Source organism: Bufo bufo, chromosome 2 (genome assembly GCF_905171765.1).
Source record: "Bufo bufo chromosome 2, aBufBuf1.1, whole genome shotgun sequence".
NCBI classification, from domain to species: Eukaryota; Metazoa; Chordata; class Amphibia; order Anura; family Bufonidae; genus Bufo; species Bufo bufo.
Window position 1 is genome coordinate 682352854 of NC_053390.1, and position 27426 is coordinate 682380279.

The following is a 27426-nucleotide window of genomic DNA, read 5'->3' on the forward strand; positions in this document are numbered from 1 at the left end:
GGGGGCTCTGTATAGGGGCATTTTATACTGGGACACATTGTGGTGGGTACTATGGGGAAGGGGGGAGAGGACTACTATGGGGTCATCTACGGGGGCACTGAGAAAGGGTATTTTATGCTTACAAATTATGAGGGACACTGAGGGCATCTACTGGTGCACTATATATCGTGCATTTTATATTGTTACATTATGGGGGGCACTAGGGGGGAGAGGATCACTATGGGGGCATTTACTGGGGTCACTATATAGGGGTATTTTATACTGGCACATTATGGGAGCACTATGGGGACATTAGCTCAACTGGGGGCATTACAAGGGGGTATTTTTTGCACTGTCACATTATAAGGAGAATTATTTCTACTGGGGGGGCATTATGGTGGGCTTTATTACTCCCCCATGGTATGACCCCCTAGTAGCAGCACCATCCTCTCCCTGCTCTGCTATTCCTCTGCCCCTTCTCCAAATTCTCATTATGAAATCTTTCTCATTAGGATAAAACGCAACATCAGCTCCGCCGAGCCCCCCAGGCAAGTGTGGAAGTGGCGTCCGAGATCCCCAAGGGCCAAGTCAAGTAATTGTAAGTTTTCATATGAATTATGTTTATGTTATACACATATAGCCTACACTGTGCCCCACAATATACAGTATACCGCTACACTGTGCCACACAATATACCGTATACCGCTACACTGTGCCACACAATATACAGTTTCTTCTGTAAAAGTCATCAAGTGTCATGGGGGGGGGGCCCTTATTGTTTTTCGCCCCAGGGCCCCATTTCACCTAGAACCGGCCCTGCCAGTAGTGGGGCATCAGAGTGGGTGTTTAGTGCGGCGGGGGCCATAGTTACCCCAAGAAGAACTCGCCAGTCCACCCAAAATGTGGAGATACTGACTTTTGTCAAGATGAATCATGCGTGGATCAGCCAGGATTTCCAACCGCCAATTTCTGATGCATCAGACTAGATCATCCATGGTGCCACACCAAAACTTTGATACAAAAGACCGTTTTCTTCTGACTACCTGCCTCAGCTACTACTTTGATGCTGCAACCCGCCTGATGCCACACATCTGATGCCAAGAGCTCCTTATTTCACCCACCTTCGACAGCGGGTACTGGTATTGCCACCCACCGCCTCACTCTGTTACCGAGTCACTTTCAAGTTTCCTGATGCAGCTGCTGCTGTCATCTCCAAACTATTTCACCTTGTTACTCTGTGGTATCCTCCTGATGCTGCTGCTGCTGCCATCTCCACACTATGTCAACTTGCCACTCTATGGTCTCCTTATGCTGCTGCTGCCATCACCCCACTATGCTACCTTGCCACTCTGTGGGATCCTGCTGCTGGTGATGCCATCTCCACACTATGTCACCTTGCCACTCGCTGGCCTCATCATACTGTTGCCATCTACAGACTCTGTCATTGTGCCACTCGATGGCCTTCTCATGATTCTGTTGTATCCACCACCTCCAGACTCTTTCATTGTGCCACTCGGTGGCCTCCTTATAATGCTTCCACCTCCAGACCCCGTCATTGGGCAACTCTGTGGTCCCCTCATGCTGCTTCTACCTCACCACTATGTCATAAGTCCACTCTGTGGACTTCTCATGCTATTCCCACCCTCCCCACTTCATGATTGGGCCACTATTTTGGCTTTCGGCCCGGCTGACATCTTCATTTATTTGACCTTTCTTTTGATCTGTCAGAAACAAGGAAAATGAGACACACAACGGATCCTGTCTGTGTAGCAGCTGTAAGGCATGTATGGTCCCATGAGAATTGGCTTATGATTTGGTAGTCAAAAGCTGGAGTGGGTACAAAACATAGAAGACATGCAAATATTCCATTCACGTGTCATCTCTGTTTTAGATCCACTCCTGTTTTTTTGGCATTAGCAATACTAATGGATTATTGAGCAAATGCTGACCGAGTGAAGGCGGTTGCTCCACAGACGGGATCCGTTTTTTGTGGGTTATTGTTCTGACAGATCAGAGGAAGGGCAAAGTAATCAGTGACTTCAACACAAACTTACTGCTGACACCCTCTCCACTCTGTCTGTGGGGGGCTCTACTTGTATAAGCGTTTAATAGAACAGGTTTTGTAGACATCTACTGTATGTGGAATCAGCTGACGAGGGTGTAAAAGGAGTGCGCTTCTTCTTTACACTAACATCATCCTGTAAGGCTGAGTTAATACTTGAGTTATTTGGTTGGTTTTGGCCCCATGACTGCCCACATAAGTGAAGTGTGCAGTGTGATTCTAATAGCGACGCCTGTCATCTGCATCTCATACTGACTGACAATATTATTTCACTACCCCAGCACACTCCCTATGCGTGTTACTGCAAGGCACAGTGTTCTACCCCCATATAAAGGCTCTATGCAGCCCGGAAATAGCAGTTTTTATCGCGATCTGCCGCAAATATATTCGGATTGAAGTACATTTTTTCGGAAAATTCGGCAACCCGGCCGAATTGAATTTTTGATAAATTCCCTCATCTCTAGCAACCACATTACCCATAACATTACCAACCACATGCCTCCTAAATCATTAAACCTACAGTATCTTGTTTTCACCTGATGCACTAGTTTCACTAAGCCAACAATCATGTAATTACATTTATCAGGGGAACAGCACAGCTTATTATAATATAATGACAGTGTTCTATAATGTCCACTTTCCTTACCTGTTTTTCAGTGCCTTAGTCACCAGCTACACTATATCAAGAGATACATATAATGTAGATAAGAAAATGGAATGTTAGCGCACAAATACCAAATGATTAATAAAATCTTTGAAATTTAGCCAGTATTGTATTCGGATAGTTCTTATGTAAGGCCTATATTACACCAACAGATTATCTGACCAATTTCTGTGCAATCAGACCAATAGTTGGTGTTTATAACAACAGATCTGTGTGTGTAAATGTCCATCTGACCAATGATCGGTTAGAAAATCTGTCAGATAATCTGTTGGTGTAATACAGGCCTTAACAAGAGCCAAAGTTCAGTAGTTCCTTGCAGGGACGTACTGGGAACTTAAAGTGGCCATGGAAAAAAATAAATAAAAGTGGCCCTATGTTGTAGGGTGTCCAATTTGAAAGAAGGCAGGGCAACACAAATAGGCAGGGCCAGCAATACCATAGCGCAAAATACTGTCCCAGCAGAAACATATACCACAGAGCAGCACAATATACTGCCCCAAAAGCTGTCCTTCTGTTGTGGCCATCATTAGATGCCATTTCTGTCCTCCTCCAGTTGTCTCTTATTAAGATATGGAGCAGGGAGTTTAGGAGGTGAGATGTGGCCACAACAGTTGAATTCAGGGTACATGTGCGGTCGCTGGTGGCGTTCGAGTATGCGTTTCTAATTCTCAAAGGGTTAATTACCGCTGAGAGCTCATTATGTACCTGGCCAGCGGCAGAGAGTAGGGTTTGGGTGTGCATCAGCCCACTGGGAAATTTCCCTGTAAGGTCTATGGCTAATCCACCCCTGGTTCCTTGTACAGCATGTACATTTTGTGGGGGTCAAGGATTTCATTAAAATAAAGAAAAAGGGTTTGGATGATTAAGACTAAAATGGATATATCACAATTGGTTGACATGTGTGTAATTATACAATGAATTGTTTTATATGATATTTGATTGACACTTTAGGGAGATGTTAGTGCTGAAAGTCATATGCAAAAAGTATGCCTTTCCTACACAAATGCTTAAACACAAATACAGTATCCATTTTCACAGCATTAGCATTAGAGATGAGCGAATCGAAGTTGACGAAGTTGAATTCGATCCGAATTTCAGGAAAAATTTGATTTGCACCTAATCCGAATTTCCTCACGCTTCATAGTAGCAAATCACTTTTCTTTCCTAAAATGGCTGCTGCACATGTTAGGACATGGGGCAAGGAACTTTGGGAACAAGTGATTACCCACAATGCCATGCATGCAGCCAATCATCAGACAGCCAGCCCTGTGATGTCACAGGCCTATAAATAGCCTCAGCCATCTTGGATTCAGCCATTTTTCAATGCAGGGAGAGACGTCAGCAGGCGCTAGGGACAGTGATAGAAAAGACTTTAAAACTTTTATTTTGCTGAATAGAAGTTCAGGGAAAGGATAGGGAGGAATCATTCCACAGTATTGAAGCAGAACAGGGTTCAGTAGGGGAGTTTACAGCCTGGGTAATATGAATAATCCTATTACAACTTGCAGCACTGACTGGGGATCCAAATTGCCATTATACAGCTCTGTAATTCCAGCAAACCATTCTTGTTATTTGTTATTGGGGTGCAAGTGCTGTTTTATACAGCCCTTAACAGGGTTGCCCTTGTGCAGTTATATGATCTAAAACATTTTTAGGCTTGTATTAGTGGGAAAAAAGGGCTGATTAGCCATTGTGTGGTGAAGTGAGAAAATGACAGCCCTTTTTGGCGTGTATTAGTGGCAAAAAATATATATATTATTTGCCATTCAGCAGTGCAGTTATATGTTCTAAAGCCCTTTTTGGCGTGTATTAGTGGCACAAAAATATATATTTGCCGTTCAGCGGTGCAATATGTTCTCAAAGCTCTTTTTGGTGTGTATTAGTGGCAAAAAAAAATATATTATTTGCCGTTCAGCGGTGCAGTTATATGTTCTAAAGCCTTCTTTGTCATGTATTAGTGGGGAAAAAAGGGCTAATTAGCCGTTGTTTGGTGAAGTGAGAAAATTATAGCCTTTTTCGGGGTGTTTTAATTCATTTATTTATTTATTTGATCTAACAGTATGTCAGACAGAGAAGTGCCAGGTCCTGCACAGGGGAGTGGCAGAGGTCTAAATGTTTCTGGCACAGGCACAGGTCTCAGCAGAGTAAGGGGGCATGGCAGCAGGAGTCGCAGTAAGAGACCTGACCTCTGTCCTGGTGTCATCTAGCCGTTGTGTCTTGACCAGTAACCCAGCAGTTATTGAATGGTTTACTCGGTCATCCACTTCGTCCCAAGTGACATCAGACAACCCCAGCCAAGAGTCGGTGGGTTCATCAGACACAACCCTTAGTTGGCATGGCCCGGGAGAAGGCCCTGTGCCCTCACCTGTCCTCAACCTGCCTCTGTCCTTTTCTGTTCCCTCAGCCAGAGAAGTATTATATGCTGTGGGCTCAGCTCCACTTTTCAACGAGGAAGAGCTACTAGAGGACAGCCAGCAGCTACTGCTCAGCCAAGATCTGAAGGTGACATCCATCGCTTCTTCCGCTAGGTAGGCAAGTAGTGATAAGGAAAGTGGCGTGGGAAGTGGTGTTGCGAGCGGTCAGTCTCCTGACCCAGAGACCGTTGTGGAGGACATCAGTGACATGCAGACAGTATTTGATGATGATGATGTAGCTGATCGCACTTGGGAGCCGGGTGAATTAGGGGCTTCATCATCAATGGGAGAAGATGGTGGCAGCTTGGCCGTGAAGCAGCGTCAGAGCCAGCAAGTCGCTAGCGTGGCAAGGAGTCAGCAGGATGGCAGAAGTGGGAGGTCGAGTGACAAACGTGCCCGGGGTAGACCACCCACTTCGCAGTAGCCTACCTGCCCAAAAAGTAGTGGTGCAGGGGTTCATGGAAGCAGCGGCAGTAGCAGTCAGTCAGTGCGGAGTGTTTGGGGAAAAATCACCTACTCGGCGGTGTGGCAGATTTTTGTTAAGCCAAAAATCTGCCAAAATTCTACAAGAGGTAAACATGGCCTCTTGTAGAATCTGTGGGCAGAAGGTGAAGCGTGGCCAGGGCACCACGGCCCTGCGTTAACATATGCAGCGTCACCATACAGTGGCCTGGGAGAACCGTGGCTAAGGTGTGGTGGTCCAGCCTGCCACAGCAACCGCTGCATCACCCAGTGGCACGCACCCAATTTCAGGCAGTCAAGGCTCCACCACCTCAGCCGAAGGGAGCTGTCTGTCCTTCCACTCATCTGCTGGTCCTGAAGCTCCTGCTCCTCCTCCTACTTCTCGTCAGTCATTCCATCAGCAATCGATCACCGAAACGATTGCCAAGAGACAGCAGTATGCGTGCACTCATCCAACGGCGCAGAAGTTAAATGTGCTCCTGTCCAAGTTTCTGGTGCTGCAGTCCCTCCCTTTCCAAGTGGTGGACTCTGCACCTTTCAGAGAACTAATGGCTTGTGCCGAGCCGAGGTGGAGAGTCCCAAGCCATCATTTCTATGTCAAAAAGTTAGTATCAGCCCTGCACACGTATGTAGAAAAGAAGGTGGGCCAGTCCTTGAGAATGTTGGTGTCTGCCATAGTGCACGGCAGCGCCGACGTGTGGAGCTGTAACTACGATAAGGGAAAATACATGTCCTTTACGGCCCACTGGGTGAATGTGGATCCTGCACAGCCACATCAGCAACTTGGCCAGGTGATGCCGCTTCCGCCTCCACGTTCTCACGCCGTTGGTCCTGTGACAAATTATGACCACCTCTGCCTCCTCATCCTCTACAGTGTCCTCAGCCTCCACTGCAGGGACAATTCAGAGTGCCCCTCCAGCATACCAAAAGTGCAGGGCATGGCAGTGTCAAGCTGTTCTGCACCTCATTTGCCTGGACGAACGGAGTCACACAGGGGAGGAACTGTTCTGTGTCCTTCATTACAAAATCGAATCCTGGCTTTCTTCGCGACAACTCAAAATCGGAACCATGGTGACTAACAATGGGAAGAACATGGTGTCGGCGCTGCATCAAGGAGGGCTGAGCCATGCACCCTGCATGGCACACTTGTTCAATCTGGTTGTCAAGCGGTTCCTGAAGTCTTCCACCCATCTGCAAGACATTCTAAAAATGGCCAGGAAACTTTGCATGCACTTCAGCCACTCATACACTGCAAAACACACCCTCCTTGAGCTGCAGTGGCAGAACGGCATCCCCCAACATAGGCTGATATGCGACGTTTCCACCAGTTGGAATTCCACCCTCCATATGTTGGACTGACTATACGAACAGAGAAAGGCCATAAATGATTTCTTGATTATCTTAGCGGACAGGAGTATTCCCCGATGTAACTTCGATGTCAGTCAGCGTGACATCTGCAGTTTGCTCAGGCCCTTTGAGGAAGCTACGTTATTTGTCAGTCGCCAGGACTACAGGATTAACAACATATATGATGAAATGGAGAACCACACTCAATTCGATGGACTCTGGTGCCAATCAAGGGCTGAAACCAGCCAATGTACATGCAGTGAAATTGAGGCACACAGATTTTTTAGTATTGCAATTAAATTATTTATTCAGTTTCGCAGTAGTTTCATCTAATTGCCCAATATTTATCTTCAAGGTACAAACCGGACGTTTCGGTCACATCAGACCTTCATCAGCGGTCACATTTTTATCTGCAATCATATACAATAAAGGAGATGAGCTGCAGTGAAGCCACTGGAGAAATTGTAGTGCTTACATACAATAAAACAAATATAATTATCCAACATGTTGCTCGATACACTAGGAAAACGACACCAAGGCAGATCCACAGATTCAATGGAAGGGAACTACATAAAAATAATCCAGATTTCATATAATCCATGTAATATTTGTATAAATCAGGGCTTGAGTATACATAGGATAATGCCGGATGTATGTGATCAGAACGCACCACACAATGAATCCTCTAAATAGGACACCTATATTAGTGTGTGTCTGCGGTCCACATCAATTAAGAATTTGGAGCGAACAGTAAATTTCAATGTGTTTACAATTAATACATGTTGAGCTTTAAGGAAGAATGCTTATTTTCAAGATCACAAATTGTCTGCAGGTTGCTGAACACATACATCCGGGTTATATATGTTGGGTACATCAAAGGACAATGTTCTGTTATAAGTTGTCTGTAGGTTGCTGAATACATATATCCGAGTAAGGTTACTGAATACATTTATCTGGGTAATACATGCTGGGTATATCAGAAAACATGCTCTGCTATAAGTTGGATGTAGATTTCTGATTACATACAGTCAGGGCCATAAATATTGGGACATCGACACAATTCTAACATTTTTGGCTCTATACACCACCACAATGGATTTGAAATAAAACGAACAAGATGTGCTTTAACTGCAGACTGTCAGCTTTAATTTTAGGGTATTTACATCCAAATCAGGTGAACGGTGTAGGAATTACAACAGTTTGCATATGTGCCTCCCACTTGTTAAGGGATTAAAAGTAATGGGACATAATAATAATCATAAATCAAACTTTCACTTTTTAATACTTGGTTGCAAATCCTTTGCAGTCAATTACAGCCTGAAGTCTGGAACGCATAGACATCACCAGATGCTGGGTTTCATCCCTGGTGATGCTCTACTGCAACTGTCTTCAGTTCCTGCTTGTTCTTGGGACATTTTCCCCTTTAGTTTTGTCTTCAGCAAGTGAAATGCTTGCTCAATCGGATTCAGGCCAGGTGATTGACTTGGCCATTCAATAACATTCCACTTCTTTCCCTTAAAAAACTCTTTGGTTGCTTTTGCAGTATGCTTTGGGTCATTGTCCATCTGTACTGTGAAGCGCCGTCCAATGAGTTCTGAAGCATTTGGCTGAATATGAGCAGATAATATTGCCCGAAACACTTCAGAATTCATCCTGCTGCTTTTGTCAGCAGTCACATCAATAAATGCAAGAGAACCAGTTCCATTGGCAGCCATACATGCCCATGCCATGACACTACCACCACCACTCTTATCTGATGAGGTGGTATGCTTAGGATAATGAGCAGTTCCTTTCCTTCTCCATACTCTTCTCTTCCCATCACTCTGGTACAAGTTGATCTTGGTCTCATCTGTCCATAGGATGTTGTTCCAGAACTGTGAAGGCTTTTTTAGATGTCGTTTGGCAAACTCTAATCTGGCCTTCCTGTTTTTGAGGCTCACCAATGGTTTACATCTTGTGATGAACCCTCTGTATTCACTCTGGTGAAGTCTTCTCTTGATTGTTGACTTTGACACACATACACCTACCTCCTGGAGAGTGTTATTGATCTGGCCAACTATTGTGAAGGGTGTTTTCTTCACCAGGGAAAGAATTCTTCAGTCATCCACCACAGTTGTTTTCCGTGGTCTTCCGGGTCTTTTGGTGTTGCTGAGCTCACTGGTGCGTTTCTTCTTTTTAAGAATGTTCCAAATAGTTGTTTTGGCCAGGCCTAATGTTTTTGCTATCTCTGGTTTTGTTTTGTTTTTTCAGCCTAATGATAGCTTGCTTCACTGATAGTGACAGCTCTTTGGATCTCATCTTGAGAATTGACAGCAACAGATTCCAAATACAAATATCACACTTGAAATGAACTCTAAGCCTTTTATTTGCTCATTGTAATTGGGATAATGAGGGAATAACACACACCTTGCCATGGAACAGCTGAGAAGTCAATTGTCCCATTACTTTTGGTTCCATAACAAGTGGGAGGCACATATGCAAACTGTTGTAATTCCTACACCGTTCACCTGATTTGGATGTAAATACCCTCAAATTAAAGTTGACAGTCTGCAGTTAAAGCAAATCGTGTTTGTTTCATTTCAAATCCATTTTGGTGGTGTATAGAGCCATAAATGTTACAATTGTGTCGATGTCCCAATATTTATGGACCTGACTGTATTTAATAAAATGCCAGTGTGGACTCACGTATGTGGGCGAGACGACACAACACGTTCAAGATCGAATAAGCAAGCACAAGTCTACTATTAGACTTGGCCATACGTTCTTACCAATTCAATATCATTTTTTGGACAAAAAACACCAAATCTCAAACTCCGTTTCCAAATTTTGGAACAAATTGACCCACCCAGGAGAGGAGGCAATCGGATACTCCTCCTAAGACAACGTGAGGCATTCTGGATCCACAAACTAGGGACACTTTAACCTAATGGTTTGAATCGCGAGTGTGACTTCTTTATCAACGTATAAACTTGGATGATATATGTATACATATATGGTCTCAACATTGTTCTATTTTTTCCACAGACCAGCTGAAAATAAATTTTGTCTGCATCGGGTGAGGGTGAGATGCCTTTTTTCCCCACTTCCCCTTAACTTTACCTTGGTTTCTTTTTTCAAAAATGTTTTCCTATTTATTATTTTCCTTTTCCCCCCTAAAAAATTTTTCCCCTTATTTCTTATACCGTATAACGGTTCTGCATAACATAAAGTGATCTATACATATAGGCTTTCTTTCTATATATAGATTTAGATTTCTATAATCATAGTCATTATCATGTATTGCCCCTTTAGCAATATGTGGGTTCTCCTGTCAGACTGGGACGTAACACAAATGGTGCACAAACTAACGGTGGAATGCATTATCGGCTGTCTACCGGTCACGTGATGTCTCTGTGGAACGCACGCTTGCATCCCAGGCACCATGTGACTTCTGGTCACATGATCAGAACTACCAGGAGCCCATACATTTAAACTCAGAGAGGCTCGATGCAGACGCCGCACATCCGAGCCCTGAGGACCCATTTCTTCTCTTCAGAACAGGTACTGATGGATTAATATGTTACCTTTTTATAGGTTGCGAGTGGACCCGGCGACCTCCACGGTCCCCACTTGGGGGCAATAATACAATATTACGATGTCTTATGTCATCCAATATGGAACTATGGAATAGGTACATCTAGCAGCCTCCAGACACATGATGTCTCTGTGCATTATAACTTGATTTATTACAACTAAGCACTGCTCCTTTATGTATTACTTACATGTATATATCCAGCTACCTATAGACAACTTGTGGCATAGCATTATTCTTTGCATTATTCTTTATGTACCCAGCAAGCGTTGTTCAGATATATGTATTCAATAACCTTACTCGGATATATGTATTCAGCAACCTACAGACAACTTATAACAGAACATTGTCTTTTGATGTACCCAACATATATAACCTGGATGTATGTGTTCAGCAACCTGCAGACAATTTGCGATCTTGACAATGAGCATTCTTCCTTAAAGCTCAACATGTATTAATTGTAAACACATTGAAATTCCAAATTCTTAATTGGTGTGGACCGCACACACACTAATATAGGTGTCCTATTTAGAACATCTATTGTGTGGTGCGTTCTGATCACATACATCCGGCATTATCCTATGTATACTCGTCTCCTTTCAACAATCCCTGATTTATACAAATATTACATGGATTATATGAAATATGGATTATTTTTATGTAGTTCCCTTCCTTTGTATCTCTGGATCTGCCTTCGTGTCGTTTTCCTAGTGTATCGAACAACATGTTGGATAAATATATTTCTGTTTTATTGTATGTAAGCACTACAATTTCTCCAGTGGCTTCACTCCAGGTCATCTCCTTCATTGTATATGATTGCAGATAAAAATGTGACCGCTGATGAAGGTCTGATGTGACCGAAACGTCCGGTCTAGATATTCTGTTTGTACCTTGAAGATAAATATTGGGCAATTGGATGAAACTACTGCGATACTGAATACATAATTTAATTGCAACACTAAAAAATCTGTGTGCCTTAGGCCTCATGCACACGACCGTTGTGTGCACCCGTGGCCGTTGTTCCGTTTGACGTGATTTTCTGCGGTCCCATTGACTTTCAATGGGTCCGTTGAAAACTCGGCTGCTGCACCCGTTTTGTCACCCGCGCCCGTGACCCGTGTTTCCTGCCGTGAAAAAAATATAACCTGCCCTATTTTTTTCACGGCTAACGGTTCGCGGCCCCATTCAAGTCAATGGGGCCGTGAAAAACGCGTTTGCACACCCGTTTGACAGCCGTGCCCGCGTCCGCGCCCGTTTTATTTATTTCTTTTGCCATGTTCAAACTGTTTGCCAAACTTTGTGCCAATAAAATTTAAAAAAAATATGTACAGGAAGTTTAAGGTCACAGGTTATGCTAATTTCTAGCCACTTGTGCCTGGAAGCTTCTCTGTGTGGTGAGGCAGACGTTTATGATAGTTTCCTGGCACCATGCCTCGCTGGAATGTGGAGAGGCTGATCACCCTGGTCCAGGAGAGGCCAGTGATTTGGGATTCACGCTCCAATGACTATTCGGACCGCCTAAAAAAGGATGCTGCGTGGGAGCAAGTTGCCCGGAGCCTGAGAAAAAATGAATGGGCCAAGGCGGATAGCCGAGGCCGGGCCGATTTACGTAAGTGCTAGCAATGCAGTTGTGCTGTCCTTGCCCTGTGTGTGCCCAAAATATAATGTTTCCAACTCCCTCTGGTCACATTTTTTAAATTGGGGTGGTCCTGCTTTTTTGGGCAGGAAGGCCTGGACTTGGTTTACCAAAGTGACGACTATTAAATTGCATACCCCCCCTTTTTTATCTTCAAATGGCTTTGCCTCCTTTTGCACAGTATACAGTACTCATGTATAATCACATGTCTATGTCCTTTTTTTGGCCTGCGCCATGTGCCATTGTAATTGAGCATCTTACAGTTTTCACCTTCACATATATTGCAAATTGGTTTGGACCAAATGGCTTGCACGACTAGTCTCCTCCACCTTGTTCTTCTTCAGTAGTATCCACACACCAGCTGCTCTCTCCATTTTATATATTTTGTTCTTAGTTCCTCTTTTTTTACCATTTTTGTAAAGTTAATGGAGAATTGGTTTGGCAAATTTGGGACTCACAATTGTTTGTTATGTCATTTTTTTTACAGTAAAACTAACTAAAACCCGCTGGGCCAGTTGCCGGGACCAATTCCGGCGGGAAGTCACTAAAAAAGGACGGAGTGGAGAGGGGACGTCAGGGAAGCGCCCCTACATCTACACTGCCCAGTTGCAGTTCTTAAGACCGGTAATGGATATGAGGACGTAAGTTTCATTTTTTGGTTTATATGCATCCCAAATTTGAATTATACACTTGCATTTAAATCTTGGTGGCCGAAAGTGTACACAAAAGTAATGGGTTGAGTGGAGTTGGAGAATGGAAGACAGATACTTACAGTAGGCCTGGCATGTCATAACTGACTGCTCCTAGCTCTTTTAAAATTTAAACACCAAGCATGCCAGAATAGCTGTAAGCTAACCAGTCCTGCTTGGAGTTGTAGTTGGGCATCAGATGATGGGCAAGAGTTTGTACATGCCTGGTGTTGGTTGTCTACATGACTGTTTGACAACTAGTGTGCCTCCAGCAGTTGCAAATCTCAAAATCCCAGCATGCCCACACAGCCAAAGGCTGTCGGGGCATGCTGGGAGTTGTAGTTTTGCAACAGATGGAGCCACACTGGTTGTGAAACCCTGAGTCTCTACATCATTTGGGGGGTGGAGTCACACCAGGCTCCACCGCTGAAGAACTGTCTGATGAGACGACACGTGCCGTGCGCAGACAGCGCCTACCCTCTCTGTTTTGTTCCTGATGAATCAATTCTTTGATGGTTCGGGAACATTGATGTTTGCAATCTGACCAAGAATAGAGATGCGAGATGACATGTGTGCACTGCATGCATTATCTCTGCAGACAGATGTTCAGTGTGTTGGACGGCTGTTGCTCCCACACCAATTTCAGATTTTTTGGGGTTTTTGTCGTTTTGGTTTTCGAATTTTTCTAAATGTGTGTCCAACTACCTTTTTAATGGTAGTTTTGAAAAATATGATTCGTTAAGGGTTTCATAGGGTGTCCATATTTTGGCCATGTAATCTACAGATTGTTGCCCTTTTGAAAGCTTGGGAAAATGGGACACATTCGGGATTTGCACAGTCAACTTTAATGGTTTAATGTAATAGCACCAACCACGACAGGGATGCCTTACTTAGCACATATAAAATGTCAATACCATAAACCATGGAAAATGGGTATAGAAGATGGTCCACCAATGCTTGCCCAGCCGCATTAAAACTTCTACTCACCATGCTCAAGTGTGGCCTAGTTCTTTTTTTTATTCGGAAGAAACTGAGGTGCTCCAAGGTTTAAACTTTACAACATGTATGTTTGGATGGTTGAAGCAGGCCACAGACTATTGAGTTGGCCAGAATATTCACACTGGTTTTATCCCTTGAATGATTGTTCCTCTACTGGCGCAGGCCAGCTTCAAACGGCAAACAATGGTTTACCATGACATTAACATTAGCCCTTGACAAGACTTGACCATTCGTTGCATTTAAAAGGTAATTTTTTTTGGAATTGCACTATTCCACAAAAAGAGGACGGTCATTGTGTTCCGTCAAATATCTGATGTATGATGCTACTCTCTCTACATTATTTTAAGAACACGCCTGGTTACACGTAATATAAATTATGTACTTTAGAAATGTTGAAAGCAAATGATCTAATTATTACTTTTGGTTATTTAAAATACAGTACTGTGGACAGTCTGGATCCTACGGAAGATTCCGAAACAGGTGGGAGTGAAAGCCCAGCCGTCTTTTCACCTCAAACAAGTCCAGCACCTACGCCGGCGGAGGACCTGGACGACTCCACACTGGCCCAGGCCCCCCTACCACTAGCCAGTCCATCGCGGAATCCACAGCCGCAGCCAAGACGTCGCCGCCAAGTCCCTCCTGCCACCTCTGAGCAAGAGAGTCGTGCGGCAATTGATGCACGCCTCATTGAATTTCTTGCCCAGAGGCGGAGTGATGGTGTGGAGGACAAGATGCTTAGGGGACTTGGGCCCCTATTGAAGCTTGTTTCGCCAAATGACCAACACCAGTGCCTGGCTTCTTTGATCGTGGTCCTCAAAATGTTCACCCTTCCTAATCATGGTGACATTCTAGAGAAGTTAAATAACATGAGGAGGGAATTAGAGGATGCCGCACAGCCCCCACCTCCTGACCCCTTTAAATTTGCTCCACAACACACCCAGCCACCTTCTTTCCACCCACACCACCAGTATGGCCTACCCCAGGGCCAAAGGCAAGGTGTGGCTCAGCCCCTTTACCCGGGCAGTTTGCCACCTGGACCACCACAGCAGGCCCATGGAAGGCCACGGTCCTCTTATCCAGTGGGTTCCTTCACGCAGGACCTGCTGGATATGTGATTTGTTTTTTTTAGAATTTTGTTTATGTTTGTAAAATGTTTGGCCCTTAATTTGGGCAACTTAGGATATCATTCTTGAACGTGAAGGCCATTTTTTTAATAAATCAGTGTTTTTGGCCCAAAATTGTGTTCTGTTTTGTTTTATTGCACAATACACCAAACAGTTTCCATGAACAAATGTAATATTTTGAAAAATTACACGCACAGGAGCTCCCAAAACAACACTTTATTTGTATTGACAAAAACTTTATTTAGGGCAACTTTGACGTTGAGGTATTAGAAGATTTTTCGGACAATATACTACACAAAAAATGATGTTTTAATCAATTTGACCAAAGCATCGTTTCCAAATAGTTATATGCAGAATTCAATATGATCTGTCCAAAAAATCTCAGCCCGCAAGCCCACGTCAAGGGTCCTCTTTATCTTGCGAGTCCCTACACTCAACTATCACAATATTTTTAAGTAATCTATCTATACAAAAAAAAAAAAACTAAAGAGCCCAGAAGATTTCAAATACTGCCACGAATAGCGTCCCTCTGCCATGGCACGGACCCCTCTGGGCTGAAAAAGTAGTCTGCATAGAGTTCCCGAACTGCAATGCCAGCAGTCCCAGGTCGTCTATGCAGGGTCCTTTCCAAACCCAAATCTGATGACGTAGGAAGATCTTCCATGTCAACAGAAGAGGAAGCCTCGTGAATCCTGGTGAAGTTGTGGAGAACAATACAAGCTTGAATCACCAGGGTAACATTCTCCGGATCCATCTGTATGGATGACAAAAACACCCTCCACTTGCTAGAGAGAATTCCAAAAGCGCACTCCACATACCGACGGGCACGAGTCAACCGGTAGTTGAATATACGCCTCCTGACATCCAAACCACGCTTTGGAAAGGGCCGCATAACATGGGGAGTCAATGCAAACCCTTCATCCGCCACGATGACAAATGGAGCCGGCGGACCTGCATATCCGGGCAGTCTTCTGGACTCGGGCAGGGCAAGCTGGTTGTCACGAAGCCGCTCACCCATTCTAGAAGCACTAAAGATGCGAGCATCCGCAGTGCTTCCATAGGCCCCGATATCAACCATTATAAACCGGTAATGACTGTCAGCAACAGCCATCAGCACTACCGAAAAATATTGCTTATAATTGAAGTAACGGCTCCCTGAGTGAGGCGGCTTCTTCACACGGATGTGCTTGCCATCCATTGCCCCGATGCAGTTTGGAAACTGCGCTGAAATTTGGAAGCCCTCAGCGATCCGAACCCAATCGTCCGCCTTGGGCTGCGGCATCACCGTCTCTCGGAGTTGCTGCCAGATGACATGGCAAGTGTGACGTACAATCCGCGAGATCGTCGAGGTTCCTAACAGAAACTCAAAATGCAGTGATACAAAAGAGTTTCCAGAGGCAAGGAATCTGTGGACAAAGGAAAAAGGCATTAGTAAATGCAAGGAAACCACAGATTCATGATTGTAGTCGAATGTTGTATACACTACATGATTGTAAACACCCTATGTGTAGAGAAGCGGAAACCTATGGGACAGGTTCCAGAGGCCCTCTGTGTGGGCACCCACAACCATTGGAAAGTCTAGGGTTTTCCCAAAAACTCCATAGACTTTCCAAAGCATTCATCAGCACAGGACACACTATGAAAACGACAGGCAGCCTGGAATTTCACTAGGCATGTAGGGCACAATGCGAAAAGGCTTAATCGCTAAACTATATTGGACTACAGTATTCATGCAAATTGGCCGTGTGTACATTTTGCATTAAACTGGAAGGATCGGGATTGATATTTCGCATCCCGGTCTCAAAACGGCTCGCCATCACTGCCCCTTGACCATGGTTGCTTAAACTCCCGTTACGGTTTAAAAAGCAAAGTGCAAACCCAAATCAGCAAATGGGGTGTGGCCAGGACTACCACAAGTAAGTTCCAACAACTGTGTTTAGCCCCTTTGAAATGCAGATAGTCATGCGCAAGTCCAAAAAGATGAAAACATTAGGCATAAAGAGTACAATAGCAGACAATCGCAGGTGTTGACAGCAGCACAATCCTCCAAAATATGGAACAGACTGGTATCTAGACTTCAAATAGGGTGGTGCACGCAGTTACAGATCCTGACCGAGGAACCCAATTCTTATAGACATTACAAAAATCCAAGGCACCCAACAGCATTTGTAAAAAAAAAAAAAAGCCAGGTTACAGCCTGCTGGAACATGGCTGACTGACTGACTAAAGCAACCTTTTACAAAACCTACTGGCGAGTGCAGAGGATTCATGGAGTGTCTGGAGGCCGTTAGCTGAACACACGTTTTAAACTTGCACAAAATAAAATAAAAACTTCAATAATGGATTCTTATGTGGCAGGGAATAAAGGGGTAAAGCAAAAAACTGCTCGAAAAAGTTTGAAACAACAATTAGAAACGTTAAAAAAGCAAACAGTAGCACATGTTTCACAGCAGCCATTTTCAAGCACATGTTACTCCTGACCCAAGCACTGCACATTACTGGGTAAAGTTTAAATGTTCAATATTGCTTACCTCAACGTGACAATGAGCCTTTCAGTAGGAGAAATGCTGCGCCTCATATTGGTGTCCATAAAGGTAAGGACAGTACGTAGAGACGACAGCAAGCGATCAAATGTACCCACTGACATCCGACAGAAGGAATAGAACTTCTCAGGATGCTGCCGCAGATCATTGTAGAGGGTATGGAAGTGTCCTTTCCGGTAGCGTTGGGAAACAATCGGATGGACCCAAAATCGTCGCCGTCTAACAGGTTGCTCATTCAACAAAGGAGTGCGCGGTCCCCATTGCCGACAAACAACCCAATGCAGTAAGAACTCTTCCTCTGAATCCGACATGGTGATACAGCAAAGAGAAGCAGCCAAAATAACCTCTGTACTCTGGAAAGACTACAGAAAATGGCCACAAAACCAAACTCAGGTGACCTTCATTTATACCAGTATCCAGGGTGGAGCTATTAAAATCACATTCTTTAAACCATCCCATGTTTTATGACGGGCCGCAAAAAAAAACGGGAACACGGACACACGGAAGCACAACGGTTGCAAAAACGGTCACGGATCACGGACCAACGGAACCCCGTTTTGCGGCCCGCAAAAAAATACTGTCGTGTGCATGAGGCCTTAATCTCACTGCACATACAGGATGAACAATGGCATTCCACTGCTTCTTGTCCTGGAACTGATGCTGGCAAATCTGGCTGGTCAGGGGACTGGAGAAGTGGCGCCGAGATCTCACTGCCAAATGAGCCCTGTGAGGCTGAAGTGGAGGAGGACATTGGAGCAAAAGCAATGTGTAGTGAAATTGATGGTTTTTCTACATAAATGACAAGAGAAGAGGAGCAGAAGCTGCCAGATGAGCTACAGGGTGATGAAGAAGACGGGGCAGAGGACCCAGACACACCGTGGCAATATGCAGTGGAGATGGAGGCAGGGAGACCCTCCTAGTCACTCTCACAAATGGCCTGATACATGCTTACTTGCTTGCGTAGTGACAGCTGAATTGTCACCATTTGGCAGAGGGATGACTTATGGCTCTCCACCTTGTTAGACCCTCGCTACCGGTCCAAAATGGGGGCCTTTTTTCACCCCCTGAGAGGGAGGACAAACTGAACTACTATAAAGACATCCTATGTAGTCAGTTGGCTGCTGCCTATCTGCGCCATCGTCCATCCTCTTGCAGGTCTGACCGGGGTTCCCTCTGCGCTCACGTTCCTCTGCCATGGCTGCTGTGGCAGGGTTGAGGGCAGGAGCAGTTCCAGCTCCATCAGTACTAACTTGAGTGGCATCAGAGCGGGTGTTTAGTGCGGCGGGGGCCATAGTTATCCCAAGAAGAACTTGCCTGTCCACCCAAAATGTGAAGAGACTGACTTGTCAAAATAAATCAGGCGTGGATCAGCCAGGATTTCCACCCACCAATGCCTGATGCATCAGACTAGATCATCCATGTGCCACACCAAAATTTTGACAAAAGAGAGCAGTTTCTTCTGGCTACCTGCCTCATTTACTATTCTGATTCTGCCACCAGCCTGATTCCACACATCTGATACCAAGCTCCTATTTTCACCTCCATTTTCAGCTGGTACTGGTATTGCCACCCACCTCCCCACTCTGTCACCTGGTCACTCTGTGGTCTCCTGAGGCTGCTGCCACCTCCACACTATGTCAACTTGCCACTCTGTGGTCTCCTGATGCTGCTGCCACCTCCACACTATGTCACCTTGCCACTCTGTGGTCTCCTGATGCTGCTTCTACCTCAACACTATGTCACCCTGCCACTCTGTGGCCTCCTGATTCTGCTACTGCCACCTCCACACTGTCATTGTGCCGTTCTGTGACCTCCTGATGATGCTGCTGCCACCTCCACTCTCTTTCATTTTGCCACTCTGTGGTCTCCTTATGCTGCTGTTGCCACCTCCACACTGTCATTGTGCTACTCTGTGGCCTCCTGATGCTGCTTCCACCTCCACACTGTCATTGTGCCACTCTGTGGCCTCCTAATGCTGCTGCCACTTCCACACTGTCATTGTGCCACTCTTTGGCCTCCTGATGCTGCTGCCACCTCCACACTGTCATTGTGCCACTCTGTGGCCTCCTGATGCTGCTGCCACCTCCAGACTCTGTCATAGGGCCACTCTGTGGACTTTTCATGCTGTTCCCTTTCTCCCCATTTCATGACTGGGCCACAATTTTGCCTTTCGGCCTGACTGACATCATTTATTTGACCCTTCTTCTGATCTGTCAGCAGGAAGGAAAAATGAGACGCACAACGAATCCTGTCTATGTAACAGCTGTAAGGCCTGCATGACATGGTCCCTATTTTGCATCAGAATTGGCTTATGATTTTGTAGCCAAAAGCAGGAGTGAGTACAAAACACAGAAGACATGCAAATATTCCATTCATGTGTCATCTCTGTTTTGGATCCACTCCTGTTTTTGTTGGCTTTACCAGTATTGATGGATTATTGACCAAATGCTGACTGAGTGAAGGCGGATGCTCCACAGACAGGATCTGTTTTTTTGTGGGTTATTGTTCTGATGGATCAGAGGAGGGGCAAATTAATCAGTGACATCAACACAAACTTACTGCTGACACCCTCTCCACTCTGTCGGGGGGCTCTACTTGTATAAGCATTTAATAGAACAGGTTCTGTAGACATCTATGTGGAATCAGTTGCTGACAGCGTAAAAGGAGTGTGCTTCTTCTTGACGCTAACATTGACCTGTAAGGCCAAATTCACACCAGAGTTATTTGGTCAATTTTGGCCCCATAACTGCCCAAATAAGTGAAGTGTGCAGTGATTCTAAGATCGACACCTGTTATCTGCATGTCATACTGACTCACAGTATTGTTTCACTACCACAGTAGACTCCCTATGCATGTTACTGCAAGGCACACTGTTCTACACCACTATAAAGGCTCTCTGCAGCCAGGAAATAGCGTTTTTTTAACGCGAATCACCACAAATAAATTCGGATGAAACCTATTTTTTTTTTTAAATCCGGCGAACTGGCCGAATCAAATTTTTTAGAAATTCGCTCACCTCTAATTAGCATCAAATATATAATGTATAAATATTGTGTCAAGTGGTGTGGTAGGTCTGGTAAGTTCACATACATTTATCATTCGTTAAACTTTATGGAATACTTCATGTCATGAACCCAGCTCATTACATTACATTATTCTATTGTATACAGATATTATTGGGCATATTGTGTTAAAAATGTAAAGGGAATCCGTCAGCAGTTATGACCATGCAATACTGCTAACAACACCATGTGACTGGGGAAAGCAGGACAAGCATACATTTTGTGAAGCTTTCCTTATCAGGAGTAGCATGATTATGAACATTTACTATGCAGGGTCCCACTAATGCAAGTGCACTAGAGGTGGTGCTTCATTATGAAGTGATCTCTGCATTGATCTGCTTCACAATCCCTCTCCTCTGCTCCAGGGAAAATGTTATACATAGTCACTCAGAGTAGAGGGTTTTGAAGCAGCTCAATCCAGAGAGCACTTCACAGTAAAGCACCACATCCAGGGTGTTAGCCCAGCGGTCCATGCCGGCGCTGCTGTCCCTACCTGTGGGCACGGGCGCCGAGCTCCTTCTTTCCCTCCTGCTGCCATGCGCCGTGCTGACAAGCGCGGGCAACAGGTAGCTTAACTATTGCATCTGTGCTCCTTGCCAGAGTTTACTTCCTGCTTGAGACCTGAACTGTTTGTTAGGGCTTGTATGGGTGTGTCTCTCCTCACTTGTGAGGCAGCACATACAAGCCATCTATCTTACAAGCTTATGGCTGGATTGCAGGATTTAAAGGCAGTTCCTAAACCAGGAAGATGCCTGAGCAACTCATGGTCACTAGCTTGTCTAGTTCCTGTTGTGAAGGTGTTTTTGAAGTTCTGCTTTGCTGTGTACCGGACCCTGCTTTGGAATTATCAGATTTTTCTTGTTTGCCGCCTGCCCCTGACCTTGGACTTCATTTACAGACCTTGCTTGATCGCTGCCTGCCCTGACCTCGGACTTCCTGACCACATCCTTCCCCACGGTGCTTTAACCGGTATCTCTGACCCCCTGGTCAGCTGCCACTGACTCGGGGACTGCTATGGAGTGGCACCTGGCAACTACCCTAACGGCCCAAGCCTATCCTCACCATTAGAGGCTCTAGTTAAGACCAGGTAGTTGCTTAGTCACCCCACTCCAGAGTATAGCCAGTCAGTAGCGCAATGGGTCCACACCCGCTTGCATAACACAGGGCACCTGCAGGAGCAGTGCCTGGCAGAATAAAAGTTCATATTCACACTACTCCTGACAGTACCTCTGAAACCGCTTGGTTGTTTTAGTCTTACCATTCCCTATCTTGCACTGCCAGCATTTTTTTATGGTGAAAACTGCTGATAGACACCCTATACGGTTCTATTAGTTAGTAGATATAGTCTGAACAATTATATATTTCTATGTCCAATGAATATAATTTCTATGCAGTACAGGTACAACAGACATCTAGGCCAAGATTTCTTCCCTTAGTATAAATCCCCAGCATTGTCAGTTGTTGGGGGTTCTGCACTAAAAAGTCTTCAGTATAAAAAAAGCTGTAAATGCACATCATGTGGGATATGCCAGCTACTTTTGCTAGGAAATTAATTACTTATGTAATTGATCGTTCAAGTGTGATCTGTGAAAAGGTGAATGTTAAATATTCTTTAAACATGTACTTCAAGCGCTGAGTGGTCAAGGATACAGTATGTGTTAATTAAACACTGGGGACAATATAATTGACACAATGATACCATTAATGTCACGAGATCTTAATTACTGTGTTTTCATTCAGAATGTCCACTGAATATTAATATCACACCACCTTGCCTCTAATAAAGGCATTAGCTGTAACTTAAGTTTTTAAATGGATATCTAGGTCATAAAAAAGGGGAAATAAGACTGAATTAAAGCAAATACAACTGAAATGCTGCTGAAGTTATACAACACACAGTACATTGCACAACCAAAGCTACATAAAGCCAGGAAACTGCGCAACACAAAGGACACTTTACAACCAGAATGGCATAATATACTGTATACTGCACAACCAGAACTGCACAATTAACAGGACACTGCACAACACATATTATAATTAGGGTTGAGCGAACCCAAACTGCAAAGTTCGGGTTCGTACCGAACTTTAGGATTTTTGGACCGCAAACCCGAACATTTCAGTAAAAGTTTGGGTTCGGTGATCGCCGATTTCTTAGCGCTTTTTGAAAGGCTGCAGAGCAGCCAATCAACAAGCGTTTAACTGTGTGACATTAGAAGCCATCACAGCCATGCCTACTAATGGCATGGCTGTGATTGGCCAGTGCAGCATGTGACCCAGCCTATATATAAGCTGGAGTCACGTAGCGCTGCATGTCACTCTGCTGTGCTTAGTGTAGGAAGAGGATGCTGCTGCTGCTGTGAGGGAGAGAATAGGACAGAATCTGTTATCAGAACTCCAATTGAACTCAGTGATCTACATAGATTTAATTGTGTGGGTGCAGTGCACAATCTTTTTACCCTGCCCTGAGCCCAGTGACAGAGAAAAATAACTTTTATCCATTTGTTAGTCAGGTGGGCGGCGGCAGTGGCCATTTTATTCAAGCTCAGTGCACCAGCACTGCATATGTGGTTTTGTGACATTCAAATCCAAGGTGAAATACTGCAATAATAATCTGGCTTTGAAAAAACACCCATTTTTCGCAATATCCAACATCTGATGCCTTTGCAGGATAAGTCAGTGTGCAATTTAAGCTAGAAAAACAACTATAATTTTCTGGACTTTTAAAAACACCCTTTTTGGGCAAAATACACTATTTTACAGCCCTTGCTACATCTGCACGTGTGAAATTCAAGCATTATATACAGCTTTCATATTCTGTTAGTAAAAAAAACACCCTTTTTTTGCAAAATACTTAATATTGCAGCCCTTGCTTCATCTGTGATAGTTAAAAACAAGTTTTAAAAACTTAAATAATTTTCTGGCTTTGAAACAACACCCATTTTTGGCAATATCTAACATCTGGTGCCTTTGCAGAATTAGTCAGTGTGCAATTTAAGCAAGAAATACAGCTATCATTTTCTGGGTTTTTAAAAATACCCTTTTTGGGCAAAATACACAATTCTACAGCCCTTGCTGCATCAGCATGTGTGAAATTCAAGGGTTATATACTACTGTCATATTCTGTTATTAAACAAACACCAATTTTGGGCAAAAAACTTAATATTGCAGCCTTTGCTGCATATGTCATTGTGAGATACACACTTTAGATACTGTGGTTCTATTCAGTTATTTGAAAAACAGCCATTTCGGGCAAAAAACTTAAATTGCGTCCTAGTCTGGATCTGTACGTGTGAGATACACACTTTAGATACTGTGGTTATATTCTTCTATTAATAAAACACCCATTTTGGGCAAAAAAAAATGAATTGCGGCCTAGTCTGCATCTGTACGTGTGAGATACAACCTTTATATACTGTCGTTCTATTCTGCTATTAAACACCCATTTTGGGCAAGATCCTAAATTTGATAAATATGATGAGAGCGTCAAATAAGGGATGTGGCCCAGGTCGTGGTTCTGCTGGTGGAGCTCCTGTTGCAGGGGGAGGATGTGGTCGATCTGTGCCAGCTACAAGCACAAGTGAAACCCCTTCCTCAAGTGTGAGTAGGTGACAGAACCTGCAGCGTTATTTGGTGACTGACAAGGAGGGCAGGGGTGAAGTATGGGTGTAGGATGATGTGGAGGACGATGAGGTCCTCGACCCCACATGGAATCAAGGTCATGCGAAAGACCTATGTAGTTCGGAGGAAGAGGCGGTGGTCGCACAGAGCCACCAGCACAGCAGAAGAGGGAGCAGGGTGCAAAAGCGGAGCGTCCGTCCTCTAGACAGTACGCCTGCTACTGCCCACCGCAGCAAGGGACCGTGCACACCAAAGCCTGGCGTGGCAGTTCTTCAGACAATGTGCTGACGACAAAACACGAGTGGTTTGCATGCTGTGCAATCAGAGCCTACAGTGGAGTAGACACCTCTAAAACTAAGAAAGGTATATGGCTCCTCCTGCTTCCTCTTCTGCCGCAGTCTCGGCCTCTTCATCCAGCTCTGGAGTGACAGTGCCACCTGCCACCCCGCAAACAGAGGATCTGCCAGCAACACCAACACCTGGGTCACCAAGCATCTCCACAATGTCCCACGGAAGCGTTCAGCTCTCCATCTCCCAAAAGCTAAGGAGGAAGAGGAAGTACGCCCCTACCCACCCGCGATCCCTAGTCCTGAATGCCAGCATTTCTAAATTACTGGCCTTTGAAATGCTGTCATTCCGTCTGGTGGAGGCGGATAGTTTTAAAGGCCTTATGGCGGTGGCTGTCCCACAGTACGTCGTGCCAAGCCGCCACTACTTTTCAAGGCAAGCCATCCCTTCCCTGCACAACCAAGTAGGGGACAAAATCAGGTGTGCACTGCGCAATGCCATATGTGGCAAGGTGCACCTCACTACGGATATGTGGACCAGTAAGCACTGTCAGGGACGTTATATCTCCATAACAGCACACTGGGTAAATGCAGTGGCGGCTGGGCCTGAGGTGGATAGCAGTTTGGCGCATGTCCTTCCACCACCGCGGATTGCAGGGCACTTCAGTTTGCCTCCTGTTGCTTCCTCCTTCTATTCCGCTTCCTCATCCTCTACTGGCTCCTCATCCGGTCAGCGTAACACCTTCACCACCAACTTCAGCACAGCCAGGGGTAAATGACAGCAGGCAGTTTTAAAACTTATCTGTTTTGGGGACAAACCCCACACCGCGCAGGAACTGTGGACGGGCCTTGAACAACAGACCGATGAGTGGTTGGTGCCAGTGAGCCTCAAGCCCGGCCTGGTGGTGTGCGATAATGGGCGAAATCTTGTAGCAGCTCTGGGACTAGCCGGTTTGACGCACATCCCTTGCCTGGCGCATGTGCTGAATTTTGTGGTCCAGAGGAGATTCCTTAAAAAAAATAAACGATAAGTCAGAGCTGCTGCATAAAGGGCGGGCCGTCTGTGAACGATTTCAGCGTTCTCACCCTGCTGCTGCTGGCCTGTCAGCGCTGCAGCGTAACTTCGGCCTTCCCGCTCACCGCCTCATATGCGACGTGCCCACAAGGTGGAACTCCACCTTGCACATGCTGGCCAGACTGTGCGAGTATCAGCAGGCGATAGTGGAGTTTCAGTTGCAGCACGCACGGGTGAGTCGCTCTGCGGAACAGCACCACTTCACCACCAATGACTGGACGTTCCTTGTTGCGCTGTTTCGAGTACTCCACCAACATGGCCAGTGCCGATAACGCCATTCTCAGCATTACTATCCCACTTCTATGCCTCCTTGAAAAAACACTGCTGGCGATGATGGAAAAGGATGTGGCACAGGAGAAGGAGGAGGAAGAGGGATCATTTCGTAGGGTTTCCGGCCAGTCATTGACAAGTGGCTCCGAGGGTGGGTTCCTGCACCCACAAATGCCAGGTACACAATTGTCAAGCCAGGGCACAGTTCTGGAGGATGAGGAGGTGGAGGATGAGGAGGAGGAGATGGAGGAGGAGGAACCATGTTCACAGCAGGGTGGCATCCAGACCAGCTCAAGGCCATCACTGGTGCGTGGCTGGGGGGATACAGAGGACACAGACGATACACCTCCCACAGAGGACAGCTTTTCGTTGCCTCTGGGCAGCCTGGCACACATGAGCGATTACATGCTGCAGTGTCTCCGCAACGACCGCCGAGTTGCCCACATTCTAACTTGTGCTGATTTCTGGGTGGCCACGCTGCTGGATCCTCGTTACAAGGACAACGTGCCGTCCTTAATTCCCTAACTGGAGCGTGATCGTAAGATGCGCGAGTGCAAGTGCACGCTGGTAGACGCGCTGCTGGTGGCATTTCCACCTGACAGCGGGGGCACAGTGGAAGCACAAGGCGAAGGCAGAGGATGAGGAAGAGGTCGCTAACGCAGCTGGGGCACCGCCAGCACCTCAGAAGGCAGGGTTAGCATGGCCGAAATGTGGAAAAGCTTTGTCAGCACTCCACAACAATCAGCACCACTAGCTGATATGGAACGTCTTAGCAGGATCTGCATTTCACCAACATGGTGGAGCAGTATGTGTGCACACGCCTACACGTACTGAATGACGGGTCTGCCCCTTTCAACTTCTGGGTCTCCAAATTGGGCACATGGCCTGAGCTTGCCCTTTATGCCTTGGAGGTGCTGGCCTGCCCTGCAGCCAGTGTATTATCTGAATGCGTGTTTAGTACGGCAGGGGGCATCATCACAGACAAGCGCAGCCGCCTGTCCACAGCCAATGTGGACAAGCTCATGTTCATTAAAATGAACCAGGCATGGAACCCACAGGACTTGTCCGTACCTTGTGCAGAATAGACATGTATACAGGCCTTAACCAGCCATTGTTATACTGCAGCGCAATTGCTCATTCTTGTATTTTGGATATTTCACACTCTTTTGGAGTGTACCCTAATTAAAAATTAAATTAAATTAAAACCAAAAACCAATGTTGTCTACCTCGTCCTCCTCCACAGCAGCTTCCACCTACACGGCTACGTCCACCGCCTCCTCAAACTCCTACTCCATATGGAACTCCACCTTTTAAATCATTTTATTTTTATTTGTGCGTATTTTATTTTATGTCATTTCACTACTTTGTCAGTTACATTTTCTGATGAAATTCACCAATTTTTGGGTGTGATGTACCATTGCTATACCTAGTAGACAGGTTAAAAAAAAAAGTAACTTCTCAGTAAAATTTTCGGGTCAAATTCACCAATTTTTGGGTGTAATATACCCCTCCTCTACCTAGTTGACAGCTTAATAAATTTCAATAATTTTTATTTTACATTTTCAGGTGACAATAAACAATTTTTTCTGTCATAGACCCCTGCTCTACCAAGTAGACAGGT